This window comes from Nycticebus coucang, chromosome 1, assembly GCF_027406575.1.
Source record: "Nycticebus coucang isolate mNycCou1 chromosome 1, mNycCou1.pri, whole genome shotgun sequence".
Lineage (NCBI taxonomy): Eukaryota > Metazoa > Chordata > Mammalia > Primates > Lorisidae > Nycticebus > Nycticebus coucang.
This window is the reverse complement of record NC_069780.1, coordinates 167518284-167533142: the sequence shown is the minus strand read 5'-3', so window position 1 is coordinate 167533142 and position 14859 is coordinate 167518284. Positions and strand designations below refer to the sequence as shown.

Here is a 14859-nt window from a genome sequence, read left to right as displayed (position 1 = left end):
ACAGAATAACTTCATTTTGTCATAAAAAATCCTTATTGTATTAGTAACAACCTTGTCATTTGTTATATTTTAATGTCTAGGACCTTGAGCTTAGGAAATGAGAAGAAAGATTAAAATAAAAACAATAAATCATCGGCCTACTGACCCTGCCTCTCTGGCTCCCTGTTCATTTGTCTCAGGAGGAAAAGAACATCAGCAGTTACAGAATCAGGAAATTCTGGATATGAGAGAAACCACAGGACTTGAAAAGTATCCGAATTAAACCCCTCATTTTACATGTGGGGTAACGGAGGCCTAGAAGGATGAAGTATCTCGGCCAAGTGCCTGATGGGAGAATCCTTGGCACTTCAGCGGGGCTACATCTAAGAATTCTGACAAGGCTAAGAAGAAATTCTCTAGAACATTGTTCTTGGAGAGGAAAAGCATTACTCTGCATTTTTAAGCATGTGCAGCAAAAATTCAGCACTCTTTTTGGGCCACTGACCCAGTGTCCAGCTCCACTATTTGGCCTGGGCACACCTACCAACTCCACCATTGTAACGTTGGAATGGTACACACTGTTTCTTTAAAGTGACATTCTTCAGATAGTTGGTGGTTTTTTGTATCTGCATACCCTTGATGGCCTGGGCAGTTTCACAGGTGTTCTTAAAGTGAACATGAAGATTTGAACCTCTTGACTTGCATCACAGATCACTTCAGGCTGCTTAGGGGAAGAGGAACAACAGTGGCTTCTGGGAGAATTTTTTTTTCTTTTGAGACAGAGTCTCACTTTGTCACCCTTGGTAGAGTGCTGTGATGTCACAGCTCACAGAACCCTCAAACTCTTGGACTCACAGGATCCTCTTTGCCTCAGCCCAAGTAGCTGGGACTATAGACATGCACCACCATGCCTGGTTAGTTTTTCTATTTTTAGTAGAGACAGGGTCTCGGCTCTTGCTCAGGCGCGTCTGGAATTCCTGAGCTCAAACAATTCACCAGCCTCAGCCTCACACAGTGCTAGAATTACAGGCTGAGCTACCTTGCCCAGCTCCCTCCCTGTGTTCTTCATTGAAACTTTCCTTAGTAGGGTATAGAGTTTGTGAACATATGGATTATAGTGTGATGTGGTGGATATAGGATATAGGATACCTTTAGCTGCTCTTATAGACCAAAGGCTTTGCATAAATCAAATGCCTGGGACTTGAGCATTTTTCACTTCTTTTTGTTTTTTTGTTAGTCAGACCCAGGTGAGATTTGAACTAGCACCCTTGGTGAGTGTGGGGCCAGCATACTAACTATTGAGCTACAGACGCCCAGATGAATTTTTCACTTCCGAGCCTCATTTTCATAGCTTCCCTCCCTTCCTCTCTTCCAGCCTCCATCCTTCCGTCTAGCGTTCTCTTCCTCTTCCCTTCCTCCTTTCCTTTTAATGTCTTCTCCTGTACCTTCAGACAGCTAATCATTCTCACTTGTGTTAGTTAACCCTGTTCCTACCAACTGAAGACAGCGTCTTCTAGCCCCTTCCACTCTACTGTTGCATCCGATCTGATGTGGATTCGGAAACCCAATAACTACATTTTATAAAATTAAAGCAATTTAAAATGAGAGTAACTAGGTTCTGAGTGAGGTCTGAAGGAACTTCCCACGCATTCTGTAGGCAAATGAATTTTGTTGTATTTATTTTGCTCAAAAGACTAATTGGCTTGCTTCTTGGATCTCATATATGTTCTAGATAAAGTTGCTGAATAAGTGAGCTTCAAATAGTGATGGATTTCTACATCCCAAAGCAAGACAAGTGCATTTAGAAAAATATGATTGTATGTTTAACACCTGAAGAGGCAAGTGCTATTGTCAATTATAAAGAATGTCTCCATGTATCACTGAATAAGTCTACCATGTCACCAGTACATATCAGTAAACAGCAGGCTTAATTCCCAGTGCCTTGATAGGCTTCCTGGGCCAATGTAAATAACATAAACCTATGCAAATATCTGCGTATTTGGCTACCGGGACATTGGCTGGCAAATCCCAGAAAAGCATTATTGATTCACTACTTTCCAATAATAGCATCACTTCTTTGTACAGCATATAACTGATGGTGTGTCTTCCAGACACCCCTTTCTGAAACCACCAAAGTTAAAAACAGATTGGGAATCAATACTTAAAAGTTTAGTCGATCTCTTCTTATCTGTGTAACCCTCTTCTTAGTGGTTTATCCAGGACGATTTTTCATCAGTGGCCTGGTGGACATCCTGTTGTCAATTTCCCATGCTTCTCAAATTGGCTTTGAAATAAGAAGCTAATTTTAGTATCATCATAAAAATAATATAATTTGGAAAATAATATAATTTGGAAGGGAGATTTGCTGCTTTGCAGATACTCTCAGGTCTGTCAGTTGCCAATTTATTTGCAATTCAAAATATAAATGGCTTGGGATGCTTTTCATGGGTGTGTCTAAGCAGAGGGGCTGCCCCACACCTGGATTTCTGGAATGCATTTTTGAATGTCCTTGATTATTTAAAGATTTCATTATAATCCCCTCCTTGTCTTTAAAGCCCTGTAAGTGCATGTGCCAGTGGGTCCATATGGGAAGAGCAGCAGATAAGTGTTCACTTTGACACCCTGTGCTGTTCACGGGGTGGGGGTGTTCCTACTTAGCACTGTGTTCTGAGCACATGGTAGCACATCACCAATCACAAAAGGAAAGATGAGTAACTAGGAAACTATCTCTCCTCCCAAAGCTCCTCCTTGTCAGTTGCCATATCTTGCCCGTTTATCATCTCCCACACCTCTATAGCCCCAAGAAATTGTGCAATCAGCCCCAGCTTGCACATCTTACTTATCAAAATGTCAGACTGATTTCTAGAGAAATGCTAACCATCCAGCACACCTCAAAGTATACCCCATGGATGGCGGCGTGTTAGTAGTCCTACTATGTGGCTTGTTAATATCTTTGCCCTACAAAAATGACTCTCTTTCTATGCAGGAATAAAGCTGCTAGGAAAATGTGATTTCTCTATATTGTTTCCGAAACAAGAAGGATTGGCACATGACCGTCCAATAGAAAGCCCAGCTGCTCCTCATCCTCAGGTTCAGCTTTCCCACCTTTAGGCAGGAGCTTCCTTGGGTTTCTCAAATCTGGAGGATGCCCTGCCTACCAGACACCCAGAACCTGACCTTGTCACAGCACTGATAATGGATCTCGACTTATCTTTCTCTGTCCCAGGCTGGAAGCTCATTGCTGCCTGTCCCATACTTAATACAAAGCTTCATGCATACTAGGTGCTCAATAAATGATTCTAAATCAATGAACTGCATTAGGTATCAGCTGCATTTAGAGGGAAATTGGTAAGGATTGTATGCTCTAAGGGCTGTTAACCATTAGAATATGTAGTAGAGGGAGGTAAAACCTTTGCCATCTTGAGTGGTTTAAAAATGAATAATCATGACAACCTGTGTTTTAATAGAGTTTTTAGTTTTCAAAGCATTTTCATATAAAATATTTTATTTCATTCTCTTCCCAACTCTGTGAGATTTCCGGAAGATATTGCTGAGTTCGTGATGTGGTGGGTATAGGATACCTTTAGCTGCTTCTACAGACCAAAGACTTTGCCTAAATCAAATGCCTGGGACAAAAGTATTTTTAGCTAGACAGTACAGGTGGGACAAGCACTTTGTCTTTTGAATGTTAATTGGTGTAATCCTTTTGGCAATAATATAATAAAAGCCTTAAGAAAGTTGACACTTTAAATGCAAAAGCACAGTTCTAGAAATGTATCCCAAATGAACACAGGTGTATAAAAACAATTTTGAACAAGAAGAATCCCCCAGGGAATCAATAATTGGTTTTTATTCCACTTATTCAGAACAGAATAGCGGAGGAAAATCCATCAAATCATAATAGATTATTTAGCTAGCTCATAGTACAGGCATGCTGAAATATTATTTAATCTTTGATGTAAGAAATATTTTAATGATATGGAAACCTGGGAGAAGTAAAAAGAAAACTGGATGTAGAAAATAGATGTGTTTGATCTCAAGTCTAATATAAATATTTCCACATGTGCACAGAACACAGACGGGAGCACAGAGGGTGCCAAAAAAAGAATACACATTTTAAGAAAGGAAAAACTGTATTAAAATTGTAATGCTCAAGTCACTTTGACTTCTGCAATTATAAGACCTGCTCACAAGTGATTTGTATTCACCTTCTGTTATCGGTACATACAGAGTATTACAATTTTGATATGGTATTTTTGTTTCTTAAAATGTGTGGTTTTTTTGGCATCCTCTGTATGTGGTACACACACACACATATATAGTCTCCCCACATATATTGGTTGTGATTATCTATCTCTGGGATGGAATAATTCCAAAATAAAAAATAATTGCTTTTGTAATAAAATAAATAATTACTAAAATATCTAAATAAAATAAAGCCATTACTTTTATAATTAAGGAGAAAAATCCCAGTAAAAATTTTAATGCCCCCAAAACAACTCCCTAATGAAAACCTGACATTTGTGTTGTAAATATGTGGAAATGGTTTCTACTAGGGTAGAATATAGAAATTATTCATATGATTGTGGCAAAATTTCAGCACTTGCTGACAGCCAACCTCCCTGTGCTAACCAGTGCTGGTGGCTTGCATGTGCCCTGTCTCTCTGGCTACAATGAATGACCTGACCTGTCTTGACATGTCACACCTGCTCACTTGTTTTTAAGAAGTGCCCCCACTTCTCCAAATTCCATTATTCTCTGTCTTGGGGTTATTTAAAATACCAGGAACGACTAACCATTATTTGCCATTAAGCTTCGGACATGTGGGTGAAAGCCAATTTCATGGAAAAACTCATTTTTCAGAGCCCGAGAGAGGAGTTGAGCCATATTATTGAAAAGAAGTGGGGTTATCTGTCTGCCTCTCTGGCCCCTCGGCTTCTGCTGGTGCTAGTCGTGTAAAGCAAGAGGAAGCTTAAAGGGTGATGGGGAAAGCATAAAGGCAGAGAGAGCAGGTTGATCTGGAAGTTCAAAGAGAGGAGGGATGAGAGAGGGCGAAGCAGTGGTCTCAAGGCTGGAAGTCCACACCCTTGCCTATTGCTAGAAGCCTAAGCATCTCTACCACTTCTGACATTACTGTCAGTCCCAAAGCCCTCCTCTAACCCACCTTGCTCCATCAGGTATAATCTCGACCTGATTTAGTCACTGTTTCTCCCTCATGGAGAATGTGATCTTTCAGGCTTGCTTCTTTACTCAAAACATCCAAGCTACTTATCAAGCAAGATAATTGCTTGTCTCTTACTGGTTTATATACTCTCCCCCCCCACCCCCCACTATGTTATTCAGCTTCCCTCAAAAGCCCTTTCTTAGCAGGAAAGCCACCTATTCAGTCACAGAGGTAATGGCCCTGGTCCTTAGTTAAGCTGAGTCTGGGAGTGGGGCAATAAATACTTCTGGTGCAGACTCCTTCAGTGAGAGTGGAGAGGGAGAGGGAGAGGTAAACCAGATTCATCTCTTATTAATGAATTTTCCGAAAACAGTAGGGTTAATCTATTTAGTGGCTGGAACACCCATCCATTCATCCATCCATATATTCATCCATATACTATTTATCTATTCACCCACCCACCCATTCTTTCATCCACCCACCTGTCCATTCATCCATTTGTCTATCCAACCACTTAACCACCCACCCATCCACCCAACCATCCATTCCTCCATTCATTCTTCTACATTGTGCTGAAACAACCCTCCAGCTCTTCCAGTCCTGGTAGGGAGGGGAGTTAGTAAAAAACAAATGGAAAGGAAACAGATGTCAGGAAGCAGTTCTGCAGGTGCCATGGAGAGCCGACAGCAGGCAGATTTGACCTGGTCAAAATGGCTGAGGACTGGGGTGGTTCCCTGGGGGGATCAGTGTGCCTTGGACAGGAGTAGAAGGCTCCTCTTCTCGATCACAGCCTTGCAGCCCTGGGTGTCACTGGGCCTGGCAGACACTGCTGGTTGCTTCTGTGGCAACCATTGCTCCCTTTGTTTTGTCCACAGAATCCAGTTTTGTCAGGTGTCAGGAGTCCAGCCCCAGGGGATGAGGAGGTATCAGTCTAAGCTAATCACGGCAATTTCATTTTCTTGCTGCCTGTAATTAGTTTAGGGTGACCACCCCACCAATTTCTAGTCACTGAGGCCCAGCAGAAGTTTTCTGGAGACTGCTGGGAAAGACTTTCCTCCATGGTGAAAAGAGGGAGGAAGAGAGGTCTCCACCAAGTGATAGAGGTCAAGTCCTTAGACATAGTAAGAGCTGCTAAATCAAACCTGGAATTGTTTTTCCTCAGGACTTCTTAGGCAAGCGTGAAATGTCCACTGTTTAATCCACTTTCAGCCAGGCATGCTACTGCTTGCAGCTCAAAGCATCCTAACTGGGCCTAGTAGGAGGGTGGAGTCTCTGCTTCCTCAGGCCCCAGGAGAAAGTAGAGCTCTCAGAGTAGAGCAGCCCAGCACAGCCCATTGGACTTTGGGGGGAATTTGGTCAAAGTTTGGAATGGACAGTGCAGTGGTCTAGTTTTCAAATCTGGTGGCTTAGAGGTAGAGAAAGGGGGATGCTAAGTGAGAAGTATTGGGGTATCACTGTAAAGGGACAGAAAATGTGTGTGGCTAGAGGTATTGCTTAATTGGGTGCATTTAAAGTAATCATTTCATTTTTGTCACTATTCTCAATATTGCTTTATATAGTTGATTATCCTTTTGATTTTTGTTTTGTTTATTGTTTTTTGGACAATGGCTGACTTAGCATTAGAGCTCACTGGAAGGGAAAGTCCAATAATTACTCTGCATATCTGTTTGTTAACGTGCACGCTAAGCTGAGGGAAAATAGAATCTGGTCTGCTATGTGCTCAAGTATGTAAATGGCTCCCATACATTGTAAGAGGTTCTTTCAAATTTGAGAATAAATCATATGTATCTGGCTACAAACTACTGAAAGTCCTATAAATGGACTTCTATGATCCCATTTTCTGGATCCTTTTCTTGAAAGCAAAATTCACTGGCATGTTTAAGGGTCTCCTATGGCAGACTGAGAGTTTTGGGAGCCAGGATGGCAAGATATTCCTCATATTCCTTTTGCAGAGGAAAACACACTCAGTAGATCTGGTGCTTATGGCTCCATGAGCACTACTTCTCCTTTGCCATTATCAGGATGTCAGCATTTCTTGAGGAGGGGTCTGCTGGGAAAAGTCATGTCAGCTTTCTAGCCATGAGTCCACTTTGCCCTCCTGGCTTGGCAGTTCTCATGAGTTACTGTATAAGGAAGATTCCTTCAGATCGTTGGGGGCTTGGTTATTGGGGAACTGAGTTTGTAGCATAATCCGCGGGAAGATCACATGCTTGGGAGATGACATACTTAAGGACTTGGACAGGTACCAAGTAGCTCCCATGTAATCAGGCACAGGTGATTTGAGCTGTGGACAGAATCGTGGGTGGCTTCTAGGGCAAATTCTGCCATTTACCAGCCACACTGACTTTGGCGTCCCTTCTCCAAATCCTGGGTATGATTTTCTTCTAATATAAAGTGTCAAGAGGCTCATGTCTTCCCTACTTTCCACACTCAACTATTGTGAGGATGAGATGAATTGTGGAAGTTCATCTGCTGGGAAAGACTTTCCTCCATGGTAAAAAGAGGGAGGAAGTTACTGTGGAAGTGTGCCACCTGGCTGCAAAGTGCTATGTGTGAGCCACCATCAGGGGAGAGGGGTGACAATTGCTCCTTGGAACCTTCCATTTCTTTTGATTTGGAAACTCCTAGCTCTACATGGACTCCTGGATACTACCTGGCTGCCTCGTTGCCATCACAATGGTGATTTACCTTTGGCTAGGTGCCCTGGGGCTCCTATATGTGAGTGATGCTCTGAGTCCCATTTGTCTTAGGATTTGGGACAATATCCTGCTTTGCAAGCAGCCCATAGAACTCAGAGGCCTTACAATGAAGAAAATGGCCCCTAAAGACAAGCCCAGTGGCTCCTTCATTTCCAGGTATCAACAGAAAGAGCCTGTGGTAGGGCAGATGTGTTCATGTTCAGGGCTGGCCCTTGGCAACCAAGTTTGGTTTTGGCTCCTTTCTCTTTGGAATTTTTTCTCTTCTCCTACTCTTCTCCATCCCTCCCACAAAGCTGGTGACGTTAAGCTGCCTCTCCTTTCTAAAACGCCTCCTAGGAAGTACCAGCCTCAGTCCTGATGAGTACTGTCCAATGGCACTTCCTATGATGATGGAAATGTTAGAGATCTACCCTTTCTAGTGGTAGCCACAAATCACGTGAGGCTTGTGAATATTCGAAATGTACCCAGTGTGACTGAGGAACTGAACTTTTAGTATTATTTGAATTGCCACAGGTAGCTAGTGGCTTGGGTAGTAGATAGTGGGAGTCTAGAGTTCAATACTCTGATCATTGCAATCTCTTCATTGCAACCAAAACTGACCTATCCAATGTTGGAATCTCAAGAGCCTTTTCTTAGAGAAGCACCAACAAGTCAATCTCATAAACAAACTGCTTAACATAAACTAAGGTCTTACCCCTCTTAGGTAAGTGTACAGGTTTTGAGCAATGTCATACTTTACTCCGAATAGAGGCTCAAGTGATAGGGATTGGGGGGACTCTGGCAGGTAAGTGGTAGGTGTAAAGATGGACCACAGAGCTTCGGATGCATGGCAGAACATGTTCTACTGTGGGCACATCCTCCCCAGTGCCCTGGGCTGCTTCATAGCTCTTCCCAGACTCTTGCCATCTGGGGACAGGTAAGGTCAGAAGCACATGTTTGGGAGCCTGGGAAAGGGCTGTAAGTGGGAGGGCTGGAATGGGTAGAGCCCAAAGGATGCCAGAGCTCTTGCAAAAGAATCTGGCACTGTAGGCAGGCAGACAGACGTTTTGTTCCACCCTGGGGTGGGGATGGAGCTCCAGACAGTGATCGTAAGGGAGTGATCATTACCTCTGGGATGGGATTGGAAAGCTAACAGTTAAGTCAGACCCTAGAAACCAGATTAAAGGCCTCCAAATGCACCATGGCACTTTTGGTCAAGTCTTGGACAGGAATTGCAATTCACCTGAATTCTAATCCCTTCTTTTAGGGAGTTCTTTTTTTTTTTAATTTCTTTCTGGAATTCTTTTACAAATGTTGCTTTCCGGATGTTCTTTTTTTACCCTGAAATTGAGCAGTGTTTCTGTTTCCTTTGGATGACCATGTAACTTTCAAGTTCTTGTCTGTGTTTTTGCAGGTTCCACTGGCATCAGAAGCATTTTTTGCAATCCAAACACCAGCTTGGGTAAAGGGTGGAGGATAGTAGGGAGTGGATTCTGGGGGAAAGAGAGCATTATTAAGAGGAATAAAAGGCCCTTGGGGTACACTTGGAGATTAGCACAAACAGTGTGTACCAAACCTTGAGCTTTAGGATTTGCTCAGGGGTCTTGGTTTGCCAACTGATTCCACAGGTAAATCTACTATCACCACTATCACTTGCCTTATGCTATTTGATGCATGAAAGAAGAGTTTCTAGTTAAGCAACTACTTGGAGTGGGTACCTATTAGTTGAAAAAATACAAAACTTTATCAAGTAAATTGGAGACTATGTCTCAAATCTTTCACACAAGATGATGATCAGTAAATAAATACAAAATGGCAGCCAAATCCCCTCTGGAGCTCCGTGCCACGGCTCCAACCGCACTGTGCTCTCTGGACCAGTCACACCTCCTGAAGGAGAGGCCTGCTCACTACATTCTGCTTTACCCTGTTCTTTTCGCTTTTCCTCCTAGTAAATATCATGAGGCATTTGGCTTCAAAGGACAGAAGCCCAAACAGGAGAAACGAACTCAGAAAGACTGAATCGGTTGACTGACCAGTTTCGACATTACCAGATACTCTCACACAGGGCTGCTATGATACATGCTGGTGTTGACAACGTATCCTTTCTGCAAATATTTGCTAATGTTTATTCTGAACACTATAAATTTCAGTTCATTTACATGAAAAACAAAAGTTCCTGTTTGGCTGAGGTAACTCACGGCAGTGGTTCTTGATAGGGGCAATTTTGCCCCCCACCACAGGGATTTGGCAATGTCTGGGAAACATTATTTTATTGCCATTTCTAGAGAGGAAGTTTTGGCTTCTTTGGAATCTCAGGCAGTGACAATGTGTGAAGACATCATTAGTTGGCTATTATGGCTGAGGATGTGTGGTGGCTTATTAGGGTTCAGTGGGTGGCAAGGGGCGCCGCCAAGGATCATGTGATACACAGAACAGCCCCATGACGAAGAATTATCTAGCCCAGAACATCAACAGTGCTGCTTGAGAGACCCTGGGCCACAGGACAAGTTCAGGCTTAGTTCTTGACACTGAAGGGGCAGAGGACTGTCACAGGGATGTCCTTTTTTAATGTGGGAACACTAGTAAATACCCTGAGGTGGCCCCAAGAAAACCCCGGGGAAATTCTCCCTAGGATTTTCTTCAACAAGTAATCTAATCAGTTCCCTGTCTTCACAGGTTCTTAACTTCATCTGAAAGAGAGAATTCAGCTTCAGGGTTACACACACCAAGTCATCTCGGTGGGCTGGGATCCCATATGACTGCAGTATGGACAGAGGTAAGCCAAGTTTGCCCATCTGTAACATGAGTAAGAATGCTTATGTCTGTCTGTCAGCCAGTCCCGGCATCCTTGAGTTCCCTTGTCCCTGGTAGCCGGGGAAGACGTGGACTATGTTATACATAAATCTTGCCACATAAGCTGGGCAGGAGACATGCAGCAGTGACAACATTAAGGTGCTAAAGGGGGGGACTCCTAAAACTTTGGCAAGAATTTGTGCAGAGTTGCTTGGGAAAATAAAAGTAAAGATAATATTTTTCTCTCTGTAAAAGTAACACAGTCTTTGTCCGTGATCTCTCAACTACAAAAAATCATGAAAAGAAAATAAAAATCTCATAATTGCAGCACTGGGAGATATCCACTATCAAAAGATTTGGTATTTTTTTTGAGAATAACAGAGAAGGGAATGAGCATCAGGTTTTCTGAGCTGGGAAGGGTGGGGAAATTTCTAAGGTCTGCAGCACCTGCCAATGTGGCTGTTGACTGGTTTGAGATTACTGTATATAATTTGCTCCTATGTGTAATATGCACTCATGTTTTTGGTTCACACTTTCAGGAAAATGCCCCTCAAGGAAGTGGGTGGCTCTTGGCTGGAAGAGACACATCTGGAGGGCTAATGCTCCCCTAGTAAGCATTAGGGGAGCGTGTACTGCCCTGCTGCAGCCACCACTCTGCAAAGGCTGCCCTGTTCCTCTCTCTTGCGGGCCCTGCTCTCCCCTCTAAATGGGAAGGAAGCTGCAGCCAACGTAGCTGCATGCGGGAGCTTTGGAGGCTGCACAGCCTACAGGTCTGGCCTAGGTCTGTGAGATATAAGCAGGTCCCTGGGGCCTTTGTGGGGCTCCCTGTCTGCTCTGCATGGCTGGTCTTGGGCCTCAGCTCTCAAGCCACATGGGCGCAGCCCACCTTGCAAGCCCTGCCACTGCCCCTGTCCCTGATGGTAGTGCTCAGTGGAGGCTGCTCTGGCATGCCCCCAACTAGAACCTCACATGTCTGGCAGGCCCAGATGGGAGGGCATGTCAGTCAAGGGTGGCCCACTGGGCTCCCCTGCTCCCAAGCTGTACTACCCAAGTATAATGCACATCCTTATTTTTACCTCAAAAATTGGGGGCAAAAAGGTATGTATTATACACAGCAAAATACAGAATACTCTCTGTGAAGCAGGACAGCAAATCCCTACCTGTGCCTGGATGAAAAAGACAGTAGGGCCAAAGAGTGGTGACCGAGGGGCCTGTGACCAAGTCCCCCTTACCTTCAGGGTTCACGTGGAAAGCATCCTCAGTGCTTGCCTCTATGACGAGGAGAAGTGTTCTGCAGCTGAAAGAGGAAATGACTCATTTCAACTCAAAGATGACAAAACCAGGAGATGCAACTCTGGCTCACTCTGAGCATGGCTGAACATTGTCACTTCAGTGATTGGCATAAGACAGCTCTAGTTTTCTGGAATTAATGTTTTAAAGTTATGAAAATAGTTTAAAAAAATTCATGTGCCTTTCACTCAGATATCCTAATTGTTAGTGTTTTATCACATTCAATTGCTCGTCCTTTCTTCTCTGTATATGACAGTTATTATTGTTTCCAGATCATTTGAGAATAAACCATAGTCATGTTGCCTCTGTAACCTGAAATGTTTCAGTATATTTCCCTAAGAATAAGGACACTGTCTTACATAACCACAATTCAATGATTAAAATCAGAAAATAAATGCTGATGCAATATTATATCGAATCTATAGATCTTACTCCAATTTTGCAAGTTATCCTGGCTGGGATTAGAGTTTATGAAATTTGGTGTTGGAGACCTTCATGAAATTTATTGATAAATTCTAACATAGCCACATCTGAATTGGGAATTTGACCACTCTAACTTGAAGCTCAAAATTGAGTCTATCTCATTGGATCATATCTGCATAGGCTTTGTACCGTGTCAGTAACTTTTGGGGGGGTGGTGTGGGTTTCCAAAATTTGGGCTGTGTCCCCAGCAGTCATGGTTCCCACCTTGTTCCTGTCTGCTCTATCTTTTGTATAACTTTTAAGCTCTGGGGGCTGATGGGCCTAGGTCTGTGAGATATAAGTGGATAATTGCTACAAGTAGGAATCTGAGTTAGCAAAAAAAAAGAAGAAAAAGATTTTAGGACTGGAATACAAAATAGTCCCGAGACATCTGCAGCTTCTACACAAACAGGTTTTGATATACAAACAGCAATTCCTAATTTAGTGTCCAATTTTGTCCTGCAGATTCCATGAAAAGTAAATAATCTAACCAGAGAAGAAGACCAAATAATGTTTGCAAATAATTTTTTTCTTTTTCTTTTTTTTTAATTTCAAGTTAACATGAGGGTATACATTTTTAAGTTATATTGTTTTCAATTATAAGATAAATTTCAAATTGTAGTTGAGCCCCTCACCCTGGGGGTGTGCTGAATACCAGAAAAAAACCCCTGAATAGCCAATACAATTTTTTGAAATAAAAATAAATCTGGAGCATCAGATTAACAGACTTCAGGTTATACTACAAGTCTATAGTGATCAGAACAGCATGGTACTGGCACAAAAATAGAGACATAGATCTATGAAATAGAACAGAGAACCTAGAGATGAACCCAGACATGTATCGCTATCTGATCTTTGATAAATCAAACAAAACCACGCACTGGGGAGAAGAATCCCTATTGAATAAATGGTGCTGGGAGAACTGGTCAGCTATGTCTAGAAGACTAAAATTGGACCTGCACCTCTCACCATTGACAAAAATTGACACTCTCTGGATAAAGGATTTTAAATTCAAGAAATGAAACAATAAAAATTCTAGAAGAGAGTGTGGGGAAAATGCTTGACAATATTGGCCTGGGAAAAGATTTGATGAAGAAGATCCCCCCACCCTTGGCAATTTCATCAACACCAAAAATAAATAAACGAGAACTGATCAAGCTAGAAAGCTTCTTCACATCTAAGGGGACCACAACTAATCAAATCATTTCTAAGTCTTCAAAATCTATAATCCTCAAGGAAGCCAGTGCAGAACATTCTTCCTGCTGACTCAGCTGAAGGAGGAGGAAGCAGCTGGCAGGAAGCTGTGGAGACCACCAGCAGCTTTATACCACCACAGTCTCTCTCTTTCCACACCCACACCACTTTCTCAACGCTGCTGCTATTACCGTAATGAATTGAGAGCCCAGACGTCTTTGCCATCAAAGCCTGTGCTGTGACACAGGCCGTCTGAGCACAGAACAGCCAGCCCAGAGGCATTTGGTAATGAGGAGTCTGGTGAATCAAGAGCCTGTGACACACATATCTGGGGAAGGCTTCACAGAAGCCACCAACTTTTCTCTGTAGAATGTGGTGATGCTGAATTTTTCAGCTTCAAAGCTTTCAATATTTTAGAATGTATTTTAGATTCTAGGAAGTATTTCAGGACTTAAAGTCCTCTCTGATAATATCTTAGCTCTGTTGAGAACAACTCCTGCTCTATTCTGCTACCACCCAAATAAAACACTTTTTACACTCTTGATGGAAACCTCCAGGGGTTACCAGAGGCTAGAGAAGGGTCCAGAGGACGCACAGGACAGGATGAGGGCTATTTGGGGGGTGGAGAGTCCGAAACACCAAAGGGCAGGAGTAAAGGCTTCAGGGCAGACAGCATAAGAGGATGGTGGTTTCTGCAGCACCCGGGCTCACCACATTTATCCATCTATCAGCTCCCAGGGTGGGGCTCTGCCCACGGTAGGCAGGGGATGGGAGGCAAGCCTCCCTCCCTCCCCGCCTTCCTCACAGCATTCCGGCAGTGGCTGTGCATCTTTTACCACAGTGCCACTTGGGCCACACCTCTCTTCTGCCCCAGCTGTCACCGGGCCTCAGCAAAATTCTTCCTTCTCCATTCCTCTCTATACAGAGGGGATGGTGACCAATTCTCTTGTTCTCTCAACCCTGCCCAAAGGTACATACATAGTCCCTCCACTACATTAAAAAAAAAGCAAAAAACCTAGGTAAGCATGCTAATTTTTTCCTGTCTGACCTTGATTGCGGTAGCCCTGGAATATATGCTGAATTGTTTCTGATTGCTCTGAATAGCTAGAGATGTGTAAATTTCTGTATCTATTTTCTAACACTAGGCTACATCAGGGTGCAGGGTGGGGCGACACAACAGGAGCTCTTGGGAAAAATCTCTCAGAGATTTCATCTTTCATATACTTTAGAACGGTGTGTCAGTGAAAGAATAACCTGATCTCTGGACACATTATTGGAAGTATGGCTTTCAGAACAAGG

At 43.0% G+C, this 14859-nt stretch overlaps 1 protein-coding gene across 5 annotated transcripts in view; it reads right to left on the bottom strand.

The window, feature by feature from the left end:
• Positions 1-14859, bottom strand: part of PRLR (prolactin receptor) — a 166101-nt gene that overhangs the window by 35838 nt on the left and 115404 nt on the right. For 4 of the 5 annotated variants that reach the window (XM_053592249.1, XM_053592257.1, XM_053592272.1 and 1 more), the window contains one exon: positions 11847-11911. The gene's annotated coding sequence lies outside the window, so the exon portion shown is untranslated. Of the gene's footprint in view, positions 1-2140; positions 2264-11846; positions 11912-14859 lie in introns of all 5 variants that reach the window. The other variant, XM_053592276.1, reaches the window with a different exon arrangement.